Source organism: Cervus canadensis, chromosome 2, assembly GCF_019320065.1.
Source record: "Cervus canadensis isolate Bull #8, Minnesota chromosome 2, ASM1932006v1, whole genome shotgun sequence".
In the NCBI taxonomy this organism is placed as follows: domain Eukaryota; kingdom Metazoa; phylum Chordata; class Mammalia; order Artiodactyla; family Cervidae; genus Cervus; species Cervus canadensis.
The window spans coordinates 109,587,231-109,605,396 of NC_057387.1; the positions used below are offsets into that span (position 1 = coordinate 109,587,231).

Here is an 18,166-nt window from a genome sequence, read left to right on the forward strand (position 1 = left end):
GGTGGGGTGGGGGTGGTGTGTGAGCTTCCTCACCTCCAGTCTGAAGCCCCCCCGTCCCACCGTGTGTCCTGCCTGTAGCCTGGCCATCTCAGCTGGCGGGCATTTCATTTCCCCCGTGGGTTGTTCAGACCCTAGAGCCAGGGTCGTCCACCATGCCTCCTCCGTTTTTCTTACTGTCCCCCACTTCCGGTCGAGCCGGCACCCCCCCACGTGGCTGCACCCTGGGCACAGGAAGAGTCCTGCAGCCCCCGCCCACCCCGGGCACCCAGGGCTGTGACTGCCCGTGGAGCGGCCCCTTTGCCTCCGCCCCTCCCACCGGGGCCTGTTCTCGGGAGCTTCTCGGTGATGCTTGGAACCCACGTCACTCGTGTTACTGCCGAGTGTGCGCGTACCACGGCCTCTGTGCCCGGGACAAGCTCCAGGGGCCCTACCAAGTCCCAGGAGCCAGTCCGTCCTGCCCCCGCCCTTGCTTTTCTACTGCATTTATTTTTGGCTGCCCGGGGCCTTCACTGCTGCCCGTGTGGGCTTTCTCTACTTGCAGCGGGTGGGGGCTGCTCTCTGGTTATGGCGCGTGGGCTTCTCATTGCGGTAGCTTCTCTTGTTGCAGAACAAGGGCTTTGGTAGTTGTGGCTGCTCCTCAGCACGTGGGATCTTCTCAAACCAGGGGTCGAACCTGTGTCCCCTGCATTGGCAGGTGGCTTCTTAGCCCCTGGACCACCAGCGAAGTCCCCTGCATCTGCTCTTGAGCTCTAAGGATGGTTTTTATGGTTAGAGAGTGCCTAAGGGCTGGGGGAAGGAGGAAAAATCAAAAGGAAAATATTTTGGGACCCGCGGAAGTCCAGTGAAATTCACATCTCTGCGTCCAAGTGAGTCACAGCCACGTCATTTGCTTACATACCTTCCGTGACCGAGTTTAGACAATGGCGGCAGAGTTGGAGACCTCTGTGACATCCTAGATGGTCTCCTGGCCCGGAAAACCTAAACTGTTTACTCTCTGGTGCCTGGCGGGAGAGGGCTACCAGCCCTGCTGCGGCGGCCTCCACCCCGGCCGGCCTGTGCCCCGCCACCGCCCGCCCCCGCCTGCAGCCAGGCCTCGGCTCCTCCCAGTGCCGACCTCAGGACTGTGGCTCTGGCTGCGGCCTCTGCCTGGAGGGCTCCTCCTGGCGGGATTCTCACTTCCTTCAAGTCCTTGCTGAGACCTCAGCCTGCTAGCTGCTCAGCGCTGCGTCCTCTCTCCAGCCTGCCTCCCTGCCGGCTCCCTTTTCCAGCTTGGTCAGCCATCTGACACTAATTTAAAATTTAAGCTTGTTTCTCAACCTGTCCCACCACCACTGGACTGTGAATTCCTCAGGACCCGGGGGTCTTTGTCTCTTTGGGCCCAAACACCGAGATCAGAAGGCTGTTCGTTCTTGTAGTGTTCAGTCTGAATCCGTGGGAAGACTCAGTGTAGAATAAGTGTTTGCAGTTTAGGTGCTCTGGGGGAGGTAGGTAAATGTTTGTGAGATACCTCTTCCCTTTGTGTATTAAAAAGCAGCTTCTGCAAGTATGAAACTTCCAGTGATTTTTTTTTTTTTTAAGAAGTAAAAAAGTATCTGACCACATATGTGAGTATTTTCCTTCTCCGCCAAGCCCTGCTTGTGTAGTAGATGTTTTGGTGGTGAAACATTTCATGGGGAAACAGTTCCCTCGAAATCTGGATGGTTAGTGAATTAGTTTTATCCCATTGTGTCAGAAAGGAGTGCTTTGGGCTGGTTGCCCACATGTAGGCCAGAGGTGGCTGTGTGTAACCCCCTGCACACATGTCCAGCGGCACACGCGCCCAGGGACACACGCGTCCATCAGCTCACATGTCCAGGGGCACACGCGTCCATCGGCGCACATGTCCACCGGAACATGCGCCCAGGGGCACACGCGTCCATCAGCTCACATGTCCAGGGGCACACGCGTCCATCGGCGCACATGTCCACCGGAACATGCGCCCAGGGGCACACGCGTCCATCAGCGCACATGCTCTGGTCATCCCTGGCCGCCCGGTCCTGGCACTCAGGGAATACAAGCTCCCTGTCAGTGCTTACGCCCCAGGGTGAGTTTTCTGTTGATTTTGGGAAGTTTGCTATTAATTGATTCTTTATGAATTTAGATGAAGAAAAACTGTTTGAGATAACGGGGGGATCTTATTAAAATATCTCAGATGATGCAATTCATTTGTTCATTTTGTTTTGCTTTTGAGATACATATGACCATTGCCTCAGGAACTGAGGAAACCTCCAGCTATAACTTGACAACAGGAATAGAATTAAAAGCTTCTTTTTTAAAGGGAATCCCCTGGCAGTCCAGTGGTTAGGACTCTGCACTTTCACTGTCGAGGGTGTTGGTTCAGTTCCTAGTCAGAGATCCTGCGAGCCACGTACTGTGGCCAAAAAGCAAAGGAAAACAAAACAAAATCCAACCCACCCCAAACCCACCTGTTTTAAGTTCACATTTATCATTCCTTCTCCAACCAGCACATATAAAGGTAATATTGCCTTTCACCTTATACCATTTGTAAAATTTGGCTTCAGCTTGTACATGCATATTTCTTTTCTGGGTAATAATATTTAATAATAGTCATAATGAAAGTTAATAAGTGGGGCTAAATATTGAGTGCTGTCCGTGTTCTGTGCTGTGCATTGCATGTCCATCATCTTCATTAGTATCCTTATATTATCCTCATTTTACAGGGGAAAGTTGGGCTGAGGGGTTGATAACTGTCGCAGGCCTGGACAGTTAACCCCTGATGGTACTTGCCACTTGGGACCTAACCTAGCATCTGATCAGAGCCTTTTTGCGCTTATCACTCAGCACTAGAGCCTTTGGCATCATATTATTTTTGTCACTGTTAGTTATTTTCTTCTTTCCGTGTTGCCAAATGAAATGTGGATGTATAACAGGTGCAAAACACTGATGATCGAGACGCCCTAAGGGAAAAACATAAGGAAGGCAGCTTTTAAGACATGTAAGCACATTTACAAAAGGCCAAAATTTTTAGACTTATTCTGCATCAGAAACCGGGAGTTGCAGAAACGCCGCTTTCTAAAAATTGCCAGCTCTGCCCCGTCAGCACGTTTTTGTTGTGTAACATTTCTTCTCAACCAGCAATTAGTCAATGACCCTGGAGTTGCAGCCAGAGATCCGAGGAGCTCAGAGGAAGCCGTGCACACCCTCCATGGCCTCATGTCACCGTGCTCACGGCCGTGCCCCCTTCCTCCTGCAGCTTCAGCCCTGTGGTTCGCGGGGCCACACAGAACACCGCAGGCACAGAGAGGTGCTTGCCAGCTGGAATTCTGGTTTTTTCCTTTCTACTCGTAAAGATTTTCTAGACTTCCTCTGATAAGCATGCGTTTTATAATGGACACAATAAAGCAACTGTGTTTATCTGTCTGGAGAGAAGAATTCTTTGGATGCTAGTACATATCGATCATTGATTACCAAGATTGGCCGTCTCCCAGGTGTGAGTTGAGGCGTCTGCTGCGGCCAGGTGCCTCCTTGCCGTCTGTCGCACTTGGCATTCCTGTCCAGACGTGTGTGCCACTGCCCCACCCCCCCATGGCCATTTTTAACCGCTTGGCGAATCTGGTGCAGGCCAGGAGGGTGGCGAGAGGGCTGCGTTCTCCACTAGACGGCTGAGGTCCAATGGGTCAGCTTTTAGTGAAAGCCAAATTGGTTTTCACAAGGTGAACGTCATTTCCCCATGCGTCTGCTCCTGGGTTTCGGGAGGGCTGGCAAGACAGTGTGACTGACGGGGAGACTGCTCTCCACGTTCAGAGACCACGTCCTGCTTCAATTAAACAGTCACCAGGGCTTGTGTTAACATTCTGGGTGAACCTCGTCCCAGAAACGATATTGGGGCATCACGGCAGATCATGCACGTTGCTGAAGGAATCACACGTCAGTCCTGGGAGAATAATGGCAGACGCCCTTACTGATGCGTGGAGCTGCAAAGCAAGGAGCAGCATCTCTTATAAATTATCCTTGTTTATAAATCTATTTTATACGCATTATCTCATTCACCCAGTGAGGCTGGGAGGTGGGAAGAATGGGTGGGTGTTCAGTTCTTGTTTCCATTCTTTGGATGGGAAAACAGGGTCAGGGGGGTGAGGGGCTTTCCCCAAGTCCCCAGGGAGCAGAGTTGGGACCAACATGGTTGAGTCCCAGTGTCTCTAAGGCCAGAGCCGTCTCTCCCTGACCCCAGGCTGCTCCCAGAAGCAAGCAGGGGAGTGTCTCAGGTGGGAAACGGGAGATTTTATAGAAGACCAAAGCACGATGTAGCCAAATGGTCCTTGGGTTCCAGTCATTCCGCTGTCATCTGGAGACAGTGTGCTTGGATTACCTTTACCTTCTTATTCATGAATTCTAGCTAATTAAAAAAATATATGTTTATGTGTTTATTTCTGGTTGTACTGGCTGATATGTGGAATCTTGGTTCTCCCACCAGGGATGGAACCTGAACCCCCTGCTTTGGAAGGCGGATTCTCACCCACTGAACCACGAGGGAACTCCTGAATTCTAGCTAGTTATGTGGAAATTCGGCTACTGTTAGATGGAATCATTGTCTCCCTTCAGTGCTGTCTGCAGGAATCAGAGGGCGCAGGAGCCCAGCGCAGGAGGAGGGTGTTCTGCGTGTTGGGGGGATTGGCTGGGAGCCCGAAAGCCTAGCTTTGCGCTCTTGGGGGGATTGAGTGTTGTTCTAGACCCCTCTCAGCCTGCGCTTCTCTCACCCAAAGGTGCTGGACTCTGAACCTTGTGCGGCCCCCTGCCCACTGCAGGGGATGGATTGGGAGTCTCCCCCAAACTCTCGAGCTCCGGGCATCTTCCTGGAGATGGGGCGGCAGAGAGGAGATTCTTGCTGCCAGAAGCTTGGATTCCCAGGCTCCAAGACAGCTGTGGTGGGAACATTCTTTGAGGGTTTGTTAGGGTTTTAGAATTTTTAAAGGGATAGATGATATCTCGATGTTGTGTTCCACCAAAACAAATATTGTTCTTTTGAAAATATGTTGGACACAAAAATGCACCCGGAACTGCTGAGCCTGACTTAGAAATGCACGCGTGAGCCCCGCTGTGTCCCGGCCACGGGGCAGCCCGTGACTTCCCAGCCCCGCGCTTCGTGCTCTGTCGGGGGGTGGGGGGTGGGCGGGGGCCGTGCGGGGGGTGGGGGCTTAGACTCTGTCTCCAGACCAAGACTCTGCCTCTTAGCTTTTTCAGAGCCGACTTGCCTGGCAACGCCCCTCCCTCACTCTCACAGGGTTACTTACCCCTCTGCCTGGCCTCCATCCACGTCCAGGCTTGTTGTCACAGGGAGGAATCTCTGGCCCGGGGCAGGCAGACAGCTGCAGTCAAAGCCGGCCGGCTGTATTCTGTAAATTTCCAAGGCGTGTGTTTTCTGGCCCCCCTTTGTAACCTGGCTCGGGAAAGAACCCTGCCGGTCGGAGTTCCCAGCTGAGAGGGCTTGGCGAGGAATCTGCAGGGTGTGGTTCCTTGGAAAGTGGAGCCATCCCAGGCCAGGGGCACCAGAGGTGCTGAGCTCGTTTCCTGACCTTCCGCTGCTACCCAGCTGCGGAGTAGCAGATTGCCGTCCCTGGACTTTTATTTATTTCAGAGGGCTGGGAGGAGCAGTTTTCCATGACAGGCATCCAGCGCAGGGCCTTGAGGTCAGCGTGTTGGAAGCCTGTGTGCATGCTCAGTCACTTCAGTCGTGTCTGACTCTGCGACCCCATGGACTGTAGCCCGCCAGGCTCTCTCTGTCCATGGGATTCTCCAGGCAAGGATACTGGAGTGGGTTGCCATGCCCTCCTCCAGGGGATCTTCCCGACCCAGGGATCGAACCAGCATCTTTTATGTCTGCTGTGTTGCCGGGTGGGTGCTTTACCACTAGAACCACCTGGAAAGCCCTGGAAGCCTCGGAGGAGCAGGGTCAAGAGTGAAGGCGACGTTGTAATGCAAGGGAAGGTTCGACGTAGCATCACCCACCCTGGGTCACGCACCCTCTCCCTTTCTCTTTATTTTCCAGGTGACCCCTGCTGACTCACATGCTAGTCATCACAGCAGTAGCAGCAGCAGTTGTAGCCGGTGATTAACGGTGGTAATAATGATGATAAAAATGGGATAATAGAAACTAAAGAACAGACTCACTGGAAAAGACCCTGATGCTGGGAAAGAGTGAGGGCAGGAGAAGAAGGGGACGACCGAGGATGAGATGGTTGGATGGCATCACCCGCTCAATGCACATGCATTTGAGCAAGCTCTGAGAGAGGGTGTTGGACAGGGAGACCTGCTGTGCTGCAGTCCATGGGGCCGCAAAGAGTCGGCTACGACTGAGCGACTGAGCAACAAAAGAGCAAACTTAGGAGCCTGTAGAAAAGGGAAGCAGGGCTTAAAATCTGCAGAGTAGGTAGTTTTGCACAGAGCTGTGTCATTTCGAAGGATGCTTATTACTGAGGGCTTTGTGGTTTCCTTCCTCCTTTTTTGTCTTGTTTTTGGTGGTTTTCTGTCTTGATGTGTGGGGAAGAGTTCGTGGCCAGGTGCTGTGAAGCAGCTCTGAGCACTTTTTCTTGAGCCCTGATTTTAATCGTAAGATCAGCTGTGGGGAGACCCATGGTGCATGGGAGAAAGCGTGAGGTTGTGTTCCCAGTGGGGGCATGGGGGCCCCAAAGTGATGGGGCCAGGGGGATGAAGACAGAGGGAAGGAGAGCTGGGGAGGCAGCTGGAAGCCCTCGGGGGCCACCTGGGATAACATTGTTTGAGATTTGTTGTTGTCGTTCAGTCACTAAGTTGCGGCCAACCCTCTGCGACCCCGTGGAGTGCAGCACGCCAGGCTTCCCTGTCCTTCACCGTCTCTCGGAGCTTTGCTCAGACTCATGTCCGTCGAGTCAGTGATGTTGTTTAATTGCCTAGTTGTATCTGGCTCTTTGCCGTCCCATAGACTGTAGCCCCCCAGGCTCCTCTGTCCATGGGATTCTCCAGGCAGGAATACTGGAGTGGGCTGCCATGCCCTTCTGCGGGGGATCTTCCTGACCCAGGGATCAAACCCACGTCTCTTGAGTCTCCTGCATTGGCAGGCATATTCTTACCACTGCGCCACCTGGGGGGGTTTCCTCATTGATAAGCTGGAGATTGAGCTCGTTAAGAACAAACAAATAGCTGTATATCCATTGGTTGTTATTCATTTGCTCAGTCATGTCCAACTCTTTGCAACCCCATGGACTACAGCAATCAGGCTCCTCTGTCCTGTACTGTCTCCCAGCATTTGTTCAAATTCATATTCATGAGTCAGTGATGCTGTCCAACCGTCTCATCCTCTGCTGCAGGTAGAATAAAACATACAATCTGGAGTTCCTGCTAAAATTGGAGCTTGGCATAAGAATCTTCATTTCTTTAAAAAGCATTTGTCAGTCGTAAACATGATCTGAATTTCATGCATCTGTGGGAGCTGCCACATAAATATGTTTACACTTTGGACAGAGAAATGCTTCCATCTCCCTGTCCCAGTTTCAGATCACATAGTCCCTGGGTCTTCAGGGGCTGAAACCACCTCTTAGGCCATTGGTCAGGGACCCCAGACTCCCCTGCAAAATGTTCTCTGTCAACGGTGGTGTCGATCGTTATGTACAGTTCTTCTGCTCTGCAGCCTGCCGTCTCACTGGAGTGCCATCAGACATGCTTTATTTTCTAATCATAATTCGAATGCCGTTGCAGGATTTTTGTTTTCCCAGTTGCTCATGGTTTCAGGCTTTCCCCAGCGAAGCCTGTGTCTGCTGCTCAAGCGCCTGTGGGGCGGGTTTGCCATGCTGGAGGGGGCGCTGGGCGGGTGTCATCCCAGCACTCCTGTCCTCCTGCCTGGCAGGCCTTCGGGGTGCTCGATGATGGATTGCACCCTTCACCGGGCTCGAGCCAGTGCCGCTGGACGGGGCCCATGCGGTGCGAGGGTCCAGATGTGCCTGCCCTGCAGCTGTCTCATGTGCATCATCAGGGGGCCAGGGCTGCAGTGAATAATTCAAGCCAGCCCGGCTCCTGCCCCCGGTAATGAGGTCTCAGGGGTGACGCCGTGGGGGCCTGGACCATCCAGACGATTGCCGGATTGGTCTTTGCCTTCGTGCTTATTCAGGCCGACAGAGACACGCTTCACAGCCTGTCACCCGAGGGAAGGAGCGAGGTGGCCCCGTGTGGGTTTCCCTGCCAACTCCTGCGTGCGAGCGTGCTAAGTCGCTTTAGTCGTGGGCGTCTCTGTGTGACCCCATGCACTGTAGCCCGCAGGCTGTTCTGTCCGTGGGGATTCTCCAGGGAGGAATACTGGAGTGGGTTGCCGTGCCCTCCTCCAGGGGAATCTTCCCGACCCAGGGATTGAACCTGTGTCTCTTACGTCTCCTGCACTGGAGGCGGGTTCTTTACCACTGGAGCCCCTTGGGAAGCCCCCTTGACTTCTGAGAACCTGCCAGTCCGTGAAGTGGGTGTAACAGGAGCCGTGTTCAGGTGGGACAGAGTTTGGGGGTGTCAGCAGTGTGTCCGGGGTTGGTTGGGGGTGTGGTGGCGGTTCTCTGTGCCGTGGACAGAGAGCCGGGCTGGGGGGGTCCTGCCTCAGGTGTACCCGCGCCCACCCACGTTGCTTCTCTCTCAGGTTCGTCCTCCCGGCTGGCGCCGTGCCCTTGTGGGCATGTGTGCCCACCCCTCTGAATTCCAGCAGCTGCGTCTACATGAAACTCCTAGTCTGGGTTGTCTGGGTGCCCTTTCATCTTTTAGATGTCCTGCTCACTTCTCATGATTTCAGTTCAGTTTCAGTTCAGTCGCTCAGCCGTGTCCAACTCTTTGTGACCCCATGGACTGCAGCATGCCAGGCCTCCCTGTTCATCACCAACTCCCGGAGTTTACTCAAACTCATGTCCACTGAGTCGGTGATGCCATCCAACCATCTCATCCTCTGTCACCCTCTTCTCCTCCCACCTTCAATCTTTCATAGCATCAGGGTCTTTTCTAATGAGTCAGTTCTTCGCATCAGGTGGCCAAAGTATTGGAGTTTCAGCTTCAGCATCAGTCCTTCCAGTGACTATCCAGGACTGATCTCCTTTAGGATGGACTGGTTGGATCTCCTTGCTGTCCAAGGGACTCTCAAGAGTTTTCTCCAACACCACAGCTCAAAAGCATCAATTCTTCGGTGCTCAGCTTTCTTCAAAGTCCCTGGGTGCCCTTTCATCTTTTAGGTGTCCTGCTCACTCTTCATGATTAGGGGCATTTTTATAGATGGGTGGGTACGTGGATGCTCTGTTGCCCAAGGTGAGCAAATAAATACACGTTGTATAGAAATAGTTTGCATTTAATGCTCTTCATGTGAGTTTTTGAAGCAGATAGTCCTAGGGATATAAGTACCTTAATAATTTGGCAAGTTTACAGTATAACAAGTTCTGCCTTGTAATCTAAACTTGTTTAATGCCTATGTCAGGAGCCCAGTCCCCCCAAAACGTTCAGCTGCTGTTAATGACATGTATTACATCTGTTTGAATAGAAACCCTGGATTCAGGAACTAGCAGAACACCCTATTCCCCTGAAAAAGAGAAAGGCTAGGGAAAGGATTTTTAGCTCAACCCTATTCTTGTCCATGGGATTCCCAGGTGGTGCTAGCGGTAAAGAATCTGCCTACCAATGCATGGAATGTGAGAGACTTGGATTTGATGCCTGGGTCAGGAAGATCCCCTAGGGGAAGAAATGGCAACCCATTCCAGTATTCTTGCTGGGAGAATTTCATGGACAGAGGAGCCTAGTGGGATACAGTCCACGGGGTTGCAAAAGAGTTGGACGTAACTGAGCGACTGAGCGCACACACAGGATGGTGAAGAGTCAGACTCAGCTGAGCATCTGAGCACAGCACATGGGTGTTTCCTTTGTCAAGGGGAGAAAAAGCTGCTAGAAAAGAGGAAAATGCATCACATGTAAATAGAACTACTTTATCGCATTTTACTCCAGGTAATCTACTGATAAAGGCACTCTTTAAAATAAATGGGTAATTACTTCAAAATATTCCTTTGTGAATGTGCCTAATTGGCGCAGCCCTCCCCATAGAACCTGCCAGTCCACCGGCAGTTTGGAGGAAGGGCTGTAATTAACAGTGAATTAGCATATTGCAGCGTGGTGTGGACCACGGGTGTCCTCGCCCATCTGCTGTATGGGGAACCAGGGTGACACCTGGCTGGCAGCCGCCTGTAAGACTTCTCTGTCGTTTAGGAACGTATGGCCATGTCAGAAATCTTTCTTCCTACAATTAAAATTGTAGATACTTGCCCCTATACTCACAACATACAGGGACACACACAAGTATTCTGCTGAATGATCACGAGAGCCCCTAAATGTTCTGCGTTCATGTCTGTTCATTTATTCATTCGCCAGATATTCATGGAGCATCTGTGAATGCGCTCGGCACCCTGTGGGTGCTGGTGAGCTAAGGCATGAGGTCTTTGGCCTCAGGCAGGTGCTTGGAGACTTAGAAGGGAAGGTGGGGGGGGGTCAGAGTCGCCCCCATGACCACACGGTTCGGTGAGATGAGTGCTGCTCTGAGGGGAGGTGGATGGTGCAGGGGTGGGGTGGGGGGACCCAGGCCAGCAGCGGGGTCAGGAGAGGGTTTCTGAGGACGGCGGGGGGTGACCCAGCTTAAGAAACTGCTGCTCCTCTTTCAGTCTCAGAGGGGGCATGAGTGCACGTCTTCCAGGCGGGGGCAGCATGTGTGAAGGCCCTGTGCGCGAGGGTGTGTTTGAGGAGGTGGAAGAAGTCCCTTGCAGCTTCGTGGTGGTGCAAGACGCGTGGGGCAGGTTACCGACTTGCCCTTTAGAAAGCCTGTGAAGTTATCGGAGGTTTCTGGTGTAAAGTCCTTGTCAGTTTCACTTAACGTGGGGAGCACCGAGGGTCCCTAGGTGTGTCCTCCCCACGCCCCCACCCTGCACCCCCAGGCAGCCTGGGGTCGGATCTGGGGCAGCTGCTCACAGCCACGTGGTTGGGGAAGAGGCTGGAGCCACGCCCTCAGCCTTTACTGGGAGTCCTTTGTGTGACGTGGAAGCAGACGTTGGGTGCTGTCCTTTCCCGTTTTCTTTGCCTCTGCAGAATAATGTTAACTGCATAGCTGTCTCGACGTGGAGCGCTTGCCAAATGTGATATTCCTACAGCAGATTCAGTTCTTCCAGCCGCCCGCAGCCAGTGAACCTCTGCCCGGGGGTGGTGCACCCACGGGAGGAATTCCCCGCCAGCTGAGTGCCTTCTCTGTTGGATTGTCTCTCTGCTCCTAAAACGCAAGTGAGCGGAGCTCTTCCGTGAAGAGTGGGAGGGGGTGACGCCTTGTGTTTCCTCACGTGGTCGGAGGCGGGTGTTGTCACCTCCAGGGACTGGCAGTGGAGAGCCTCGTCCCTGGCTCTGCTCGGTCACCCAGGGTCCTGGGCCTGGGGGTCAGAGAACTAGACTTCACAGGACATCTGACCACGGCATCCCTCATCTTTCTGCTCCGCCTGTACACTCCTGACTGGCCCACCGAGGAGTTTGCCAGTATTGTTAAAATTGGAATGATCTAAAATGACCTAAAACTGGAACAATCCCATTCTTTACTCACAGCCTGATATTTTTTTTTTTTTTCAAAGCATTATCTCTCTAGTGTTTCTAGGCAGAGCACTTATTACATTTTGCCTGAATTTATCTGTAAGCTTGGGTCAGATGTACATTTGGCATTGCTCTCATCTCTGAGCCATTGTAGCCTACTTTTATGCCAAGAGAAAGTATTTTAAGCCAGTGGGGTCAGCTCTCCTCGGGTCTCCTGACTTCACAGGATAACTATGCATCCTGCGTCTCTTGGGGAGCTGGGCTATTATGAAACTAGGTCAAATGATTGTTTTTCTCTTTCTGCCTATAGCCATTCCAAAGACAGAATCCTTTCCTCCAAAACAGGTCTTGAAAGTCATATATTCTTGGGATGGCCATCAAAGGCAGAAAATAAAAAAAGGAAGTTTGCCTTGATAACATCTGAATAAGTGAACAACTTCTGAACATCATAGACACTTTAAGCAAATGACAAAGTCAAATAAAAAACTGGGACAATACAACATATGGCAGAGGATTATCTTCCATATGTAAAGAGTTGTTATAAAACAATAAGAAAAGCAAATTCCTCAACAAAAGGAGCAGGCACAGGTTCATAAAAAGAAATAAAGGGGCAAATAATATATACATATATTTAGCTGCATTACTTAAAGAACATTAACTGGGTGAGGTGAGTTTTTAATCTAGTTAGTTCAGTTCAGTCGCTCAGTCATGACTGACTCTTTGTGGCCCCATGGACTGCAGCACGCCAGGCCTCCCTGTCCATCACCAACTCCCGCAGTTTACACAAACTCATGACCATTGAGTCAGTGATGCCATACAACCACCTCATCATCTAGTTAATCTAGTTAAGTGCAGTCTTAAAAACAAAGACCCCATATTGGCTAAGGTATATGGAAATGGGTCCTCCTCTTAGTCCATTCCAACTGCTGTTAACAAACTACTCCGTACTGGATGGCTTATAAACAAGAACAGTTTTTAGCTCATGTTTCTGGAGGGTGGAAGTCTGAGATCCGGATGCCAGCATGGTGAGCTGAAGGCTGTCTGCCGAGTCCCTGAATTCTCCTTATGTCCTCGTGTGGCTGAAGGGGACAGAGTAGCTTTCTGGGGTCTCTCTTACAAGGGTGCTGACCCCATTCATGAGGTCTCCACCCTCCCAAAGGCCCCGCCTCCTGGTACCATCACCTTGGTGGGGGGTCAGTTTTAACCTGTGAGTTTTGAGGGGGACATTCAGACCATAGGATTTCCATTTTACATGAGTGGAAGGAATGAATGTGTGTTGGGATAGCCCTTCTGGAAAAAAAATTGACAGAATGGAATAAAAGCCTTAGCAAGGTATGTGGCCTTTGACCTAGCATTTTCCACTTCTGCCTACCAACCCTTAACCCTTTTGCCAGTTTGGCTCAATACATGAAGCAGTCCTGTGAGACTATGGAAAACATCACCCCGCTCCAGCTGTGTTCAGCTTGACATCACTGGATGCCTGGCGTGGAGGGGACCTTTCATACATGTTTTTGCCCTGAACAAATTTTCAAAAAGTAATAGTTAAAAATCCTGAACATAATAATTAAAAAAAAAAAAAAACACTTTATAGCTTAATAAAAGCTTGGGAAAGATGCATTTTTAGTTGCATTTTTGAAGTGAGGGGGGAATATATTGTGTAGTTTATAAATGCCATCATTAACGTCCCTGAAGATGCTTGTAAACTGAACAAATGTGAATCTTAAATTTTTTTTGGTTTTTACTTCGGATGAATTAAAAAGTCAAAGTCATACCAGCTCCTGGGGGATTGGGCAGAGCTCACATTTTATGAATTTGCAATAAAGAAGGGAAACATTTGCTTTCATTTTTGGCATGCTGCAGTGGCCTTTCCAGGGGACTGTAACTTTATAATTTTAAGGATTAATTGTAATGTAGGAAAAAACATTCTTGAAACACAGCCCAAATATATGTGAAGAGATGAAGACTAGCAATCAAAATACTACTTTTTAAAAACGAGGTTAAAATGTCGAGAGAATTAGCATTTGTTTTGTCCAAAACACAGAAAGTGACTGTTCATGTGCAAACATTTTTGAATCACTGGGGTTTAAAGAGGAGGGTGGGAGTGGGGTTGAAATATTTAAGCCCCAAATCAGGGCTGTGCTTCCTGCTCCTGCCGCCTTTGCTGTTGTGAAGAACGTTTTTGCTTTTGAGTTATAACCTCTATCTGTGACCTAGGTAAAGGATTGGGTAGAAACATATTCTACCCTCAGGAGATTTTTGCTTTTGTTTTTTTAAAATTAATATTTATTGGAGAATAGTTGCTTTGCAATGTTGTGTTACTGTCTACTGACAAAATGAATCAGGTATATGTATACATATATCCCCTCTTTTTTGGGTTTCCTCCACATTCTGGTTGCCGCAGAGGAGCTGAGTTGTGTTCCTTGGGCTATACAGTAGGTTCTCGTTAGGTATCTGTTTCATACATATATCGATAGTGTATGTGATTCAGCCCCAGTCTCTCCACCCCCGTATATGCCTTGGTATCCATGTTTGTGTGCGTTAGTCGCTCAGTCGTGTCCGACTCTTTGCGACCTCATGGACTGTAGCCCGCCAAGCTCCACTGTCCTTGGGATTTCCCAGACAAGGATACTGGAGTGGGCTGCCATTTCCTTCTCCAGGGAATCTTCCCAGCCCAGGGGTTGAACCCGAGTCTCCCACATCGCAGGTGGATTCTTTACCATCTGAGCCACCAGGGAAGCCCATTGGTATCCATAGGTTTTTTTTTTTTTCCTGCTGCCTTTTATAGATTCTGCAGTTGATGAATGGACTCCAAATTTGCATAGCGGTCAGCTTGCTGCTGCCCAGCGTAAAATCCTGTTCACCTCTCCTCTGTGTGGAGTCTGTAGACAGAAAGCCATTCAAAATGATTTTCTTGGTTTGTTTTGCTACACAAAATAAGATTTAGTGGGAGTGTGTGTGTGTGTGTGTATGTGCACACTCAGTCGTGCCCGACTCTTTTGCTACACCGTTGAGTATAGTCCACCAGGCTCCTCTGTCCATGGAATTATCCCAACTGGAATACTGGAGTGGGTTGCCAATTCCTTCACCAGGGGATCTTCCCCACCCCGGGATTGAACCCACATTTCCTATGTCTCTTTCATTGGCAGGTGGGTTCTTTATCATTGAGTCACCGGGAAAGCCCCTTAGTAGAATTAGCTCAGGTTAAAAGCTGATATTTCTCTTCACCCTTTGAGACAAGAACTTCTAGAGCGGTCCGTGTCCTGGCCACCCTGACTTCCCTGCTGGCCTTATAGAGTGTTTGCAGATGGTCGGCAGGTTCTGGAATGAGCAAATTAACTCTCTCTCACACCCTCTGGCCAGTCCGCGGTCTGTAGCATCCTCACCCTCTAAGTACTGGGCACACTCCTCTCACCTGCGTGCCCACATGCACTCAGGTCGGTGAACAGAGACTAGATCTTGTGTCTGGGTCCATTCTGCAAAGCCAGGTAAGTGTGGTCTGATGACACTTGTAGGAGAGGATGGCCTTGGGTCTGGCCATGCTTTCTTTAACTAAACTCCCAGGGTCCTAGTTGTAGGCTCACCAAAGTCAACTTTGACTCGTTGAAACGCCAGTGTTGGTTTTGACAACCAGATCTGTATAACGCTGGGAGCTCCAGCCAGTACAGAAGCAGTTCTGTGGCCACTCACGTAGGTCTCATGGATCATTCGGACCACACTAGATAATGTTTCTGTGGGCCAGGCTCTGTTCTCAGCCCTGACCATTTACCCCAACCCCTGAAACACAGACAGAGATTGCAGGAAATGGCACCCCACTCCAGTATGCTTGCCTGGAGAATCCCATGGACAGAGGAGCCTGGTGGGCTGCAGTCCATGGGGTTGTAAAGAGTCGGACACGACTGAGCGACTTCGCTTTCACCTTCCCTTTGCAGGAAATGCACCCGTGTTGCTTCTTGCACAAGCACACGCTGGACAGTCCCTGTAGAAAGTAGATTGTGATGCATCTAGGCTCTTCTGCCAGCAGCATCTTTTCTTTTTGTTTAAATGTCTTTGTAACTTGGGGGGGGCGCGGGGAGGGGTGCGGGCGGGGAAATGTGTTGGTTTCTGCAATACAACAGTGGTACATTGCTCCCTCGTGAGCCTCCAGGCACGTGCCCCCCTCCCCACCCCCTTCCTCAAGCCCTGCTGGAAGCATTGCTCCAAGAAAGGGGAAGGCGTGGTCAGCATAAGCCTGTGAGCTGGGACCCACCTGCTCCCTGGAGGGAGTGGGGAGGGGACTGGAACAGGGGTTACCTGTGGTGCTCATCAGTTTGCATCTGAGCGGATTCTAGAGTTGAGCTCATTTTCCTGCGGATTGCCTCATGTTCTCCAGGCCGCCGCAGCCAGGAGAGGTGTGCATACATGGGCCTTTCCTTTCCTTTGGACCTTCCAGCGCAGCTGCAGAAACAATGCATCCGTACTGACTGACTGCTTTGGGGATTCTCGCGTGTGCTGTAGGCTGACCTCTGCCTGTTGATGGAGAATGCCTCTCACAACACAGCAATCTCCGGGCGGCAGCCTACACAGCAGAATTTGCCTTGCTTCGTGCCAACTGGGGTAAACATTCGCAAAACATGTTTCGGGAACAGAAAATTAGTTCATTTGGAAATAGCGGGTTATCAGCCTCTGCTTGTTCGGCACGTGGTGGCTCTGAGAGCTCCTGCCTGGAGGGTTCAGGGTGACCCGCACCTTCCCGGGTCAGGACCTCGTCTTTGCTCCTCGCTCAGCACCTTTCCTGTTCCCCGGCCCTGTGCTGGATTGTCCCCGCCACCCGTGGGGCTCCCAGGCCGGCTGCCAGCCCCATGGTCCTTGCAGCAAGGCTGGGCGAGAGTGGAAGGTCTGCGTGCCTCCCAGTGACACAGTTGGGATGGATTTCTAGACTTGTGGCTCTTCACCCCTCCTTTCACTTTAGACGTTCTTCTCTGAATCAGTGACACTCTTCTGCTCTCTGCCACACCAAGTTATTAGCCTTCTACGTCAGATTTTTCTTGGGTATTGTAGTGTTTTCCAGCTTTTATGAAACACTTAGTATTTGTAATACGACAAAAGGTCAGATTTAATAAGGTATCGTACCCCAGAGGAATATTGAGTTTCCGTTGGAAAGATAATTCCAGTGTGAGCTTGCCTCATGGATAAGTTAGATCACACCACATGTGTCCAGAAGCGGGGCCTCCAGGGGAATTGGTCATCGCTAATCACTCACAGAAGAGCTTGGAGCTGTGGCCAGCCGGCCTGAAGCTGGTGGCCGGAGAGCAGCTCTCTGCAGCCATGGTCCCAAGGGGCTCTCTGCTGAAAAGCAGCTTCTTAACCGTTGAGAGAACCTTGTATCCTACTCATTGAGAGTATTAAACAGTTCAGATTCTCAAATCCAGAGAGAAGACCATGCCCATGGGATTGTGCACCTCCTTGATGTAAAAATTCCTTTTGCTTTTGCTCTGTGGGGTGTGGTTGCGGTTGTGTTTGTCAAAGAGCGTTAGCGACGCAGAGGGAGGCCCACCGCCACCACCTGCTCCATCCGTGTTGACGGCAGTCTGTGTCTTTCCATCCGCATCTCTTTAGACTGTGGCCCGAGTGTGTGTCCTTAGAACACGGTGTTCTGTGTGAGAACCCATGGGGTAGCACACTGACTGTGTCCTTCTGCAGTGTGAATGAAAAAAAAAAAACAACCCATCATTTTGGGGACTTCTCTGGTGACCCAGTGACTAAGACGCCACTGTCTCAATGCAGGGGCCTGGAGTTCAATCCCTGGTTGGGGAACTGGATCCTGTATGCCGCTAAAGGTCCTGTATGCTTCATGCGTATAGCATCTGTATGTATATATACATACAAGATACATACTACATACATACAGGATCTAAGACCTGGCACATCCAAAGAAATAAGTAAATGAATAAACAAATAGAAATACATGTCATTCTGGTTCTTTCGTTTTACCTGCTATAGAATATTCCATTTAGAGAGTTCCCTGGCAGCCCAGGGGTTCGGACTCCACCCTTCCACTTCAGGGGCTCTGGGTTCAGTCTCTGGTCTGGGAACTAAGATCCTGCAAGCTGCACAGTGCAGCCAAAAAATAAAAAAGGATATTCCAGCTAGAATTAATTTCATAGTTAAATGTTTATATATTTCTTTAAACGAGTAAAGACTTTTGAATATTAAAATGTTTTTCCTGTATGCTGTACGGTGAGTGCATGTGTGTTAGAGGGGTGTGTGTGTGTGTGTGTGTGTGTGTGTGTGTGTGTGTGTGGCTAAGAGGAATTCAGGTCCTACTGAGAGCATTGGGCCACAGCCCCTCCAGAGCTGCTGCAGGTCCCCAGTCGGGACTCGGGGTGCGTCTCTTTTCCTCCCCAACCTTGACATCTGCAGCTACCTCTCCCCATACCTAGACATAGCAGTGACCTCTGCCTGGACCTGAACTGCTGCAGGGTGCTACAGGAGAGCCACACCTCGGGCTCTGGGATGGCGCCTCTGCAGTCGTGGGGGGTGCGGGGTGGGTTGGGCTGAGGCTCCCTGGACAAGGTGTGATGCC

At 50.8% G+C, this 18,166-nt stretch overlaps 1 protein-coding gene across 2 annotated transcripts in view; it reads left to right on the plus strand.

The window, feature by feature from the left end:
- The window catches only part of AGAP1 (ArfGAP with GTPase domain, ankyrin repeat and PH domain 1), a 574,797-nt gene that overhangs the window by 99,994 nt on the left and 456,637 nt on the right, over nucleotides 1-18,166 (plus strand). The gene's annotated exons all lie outside the window — the stretch shown is intronic.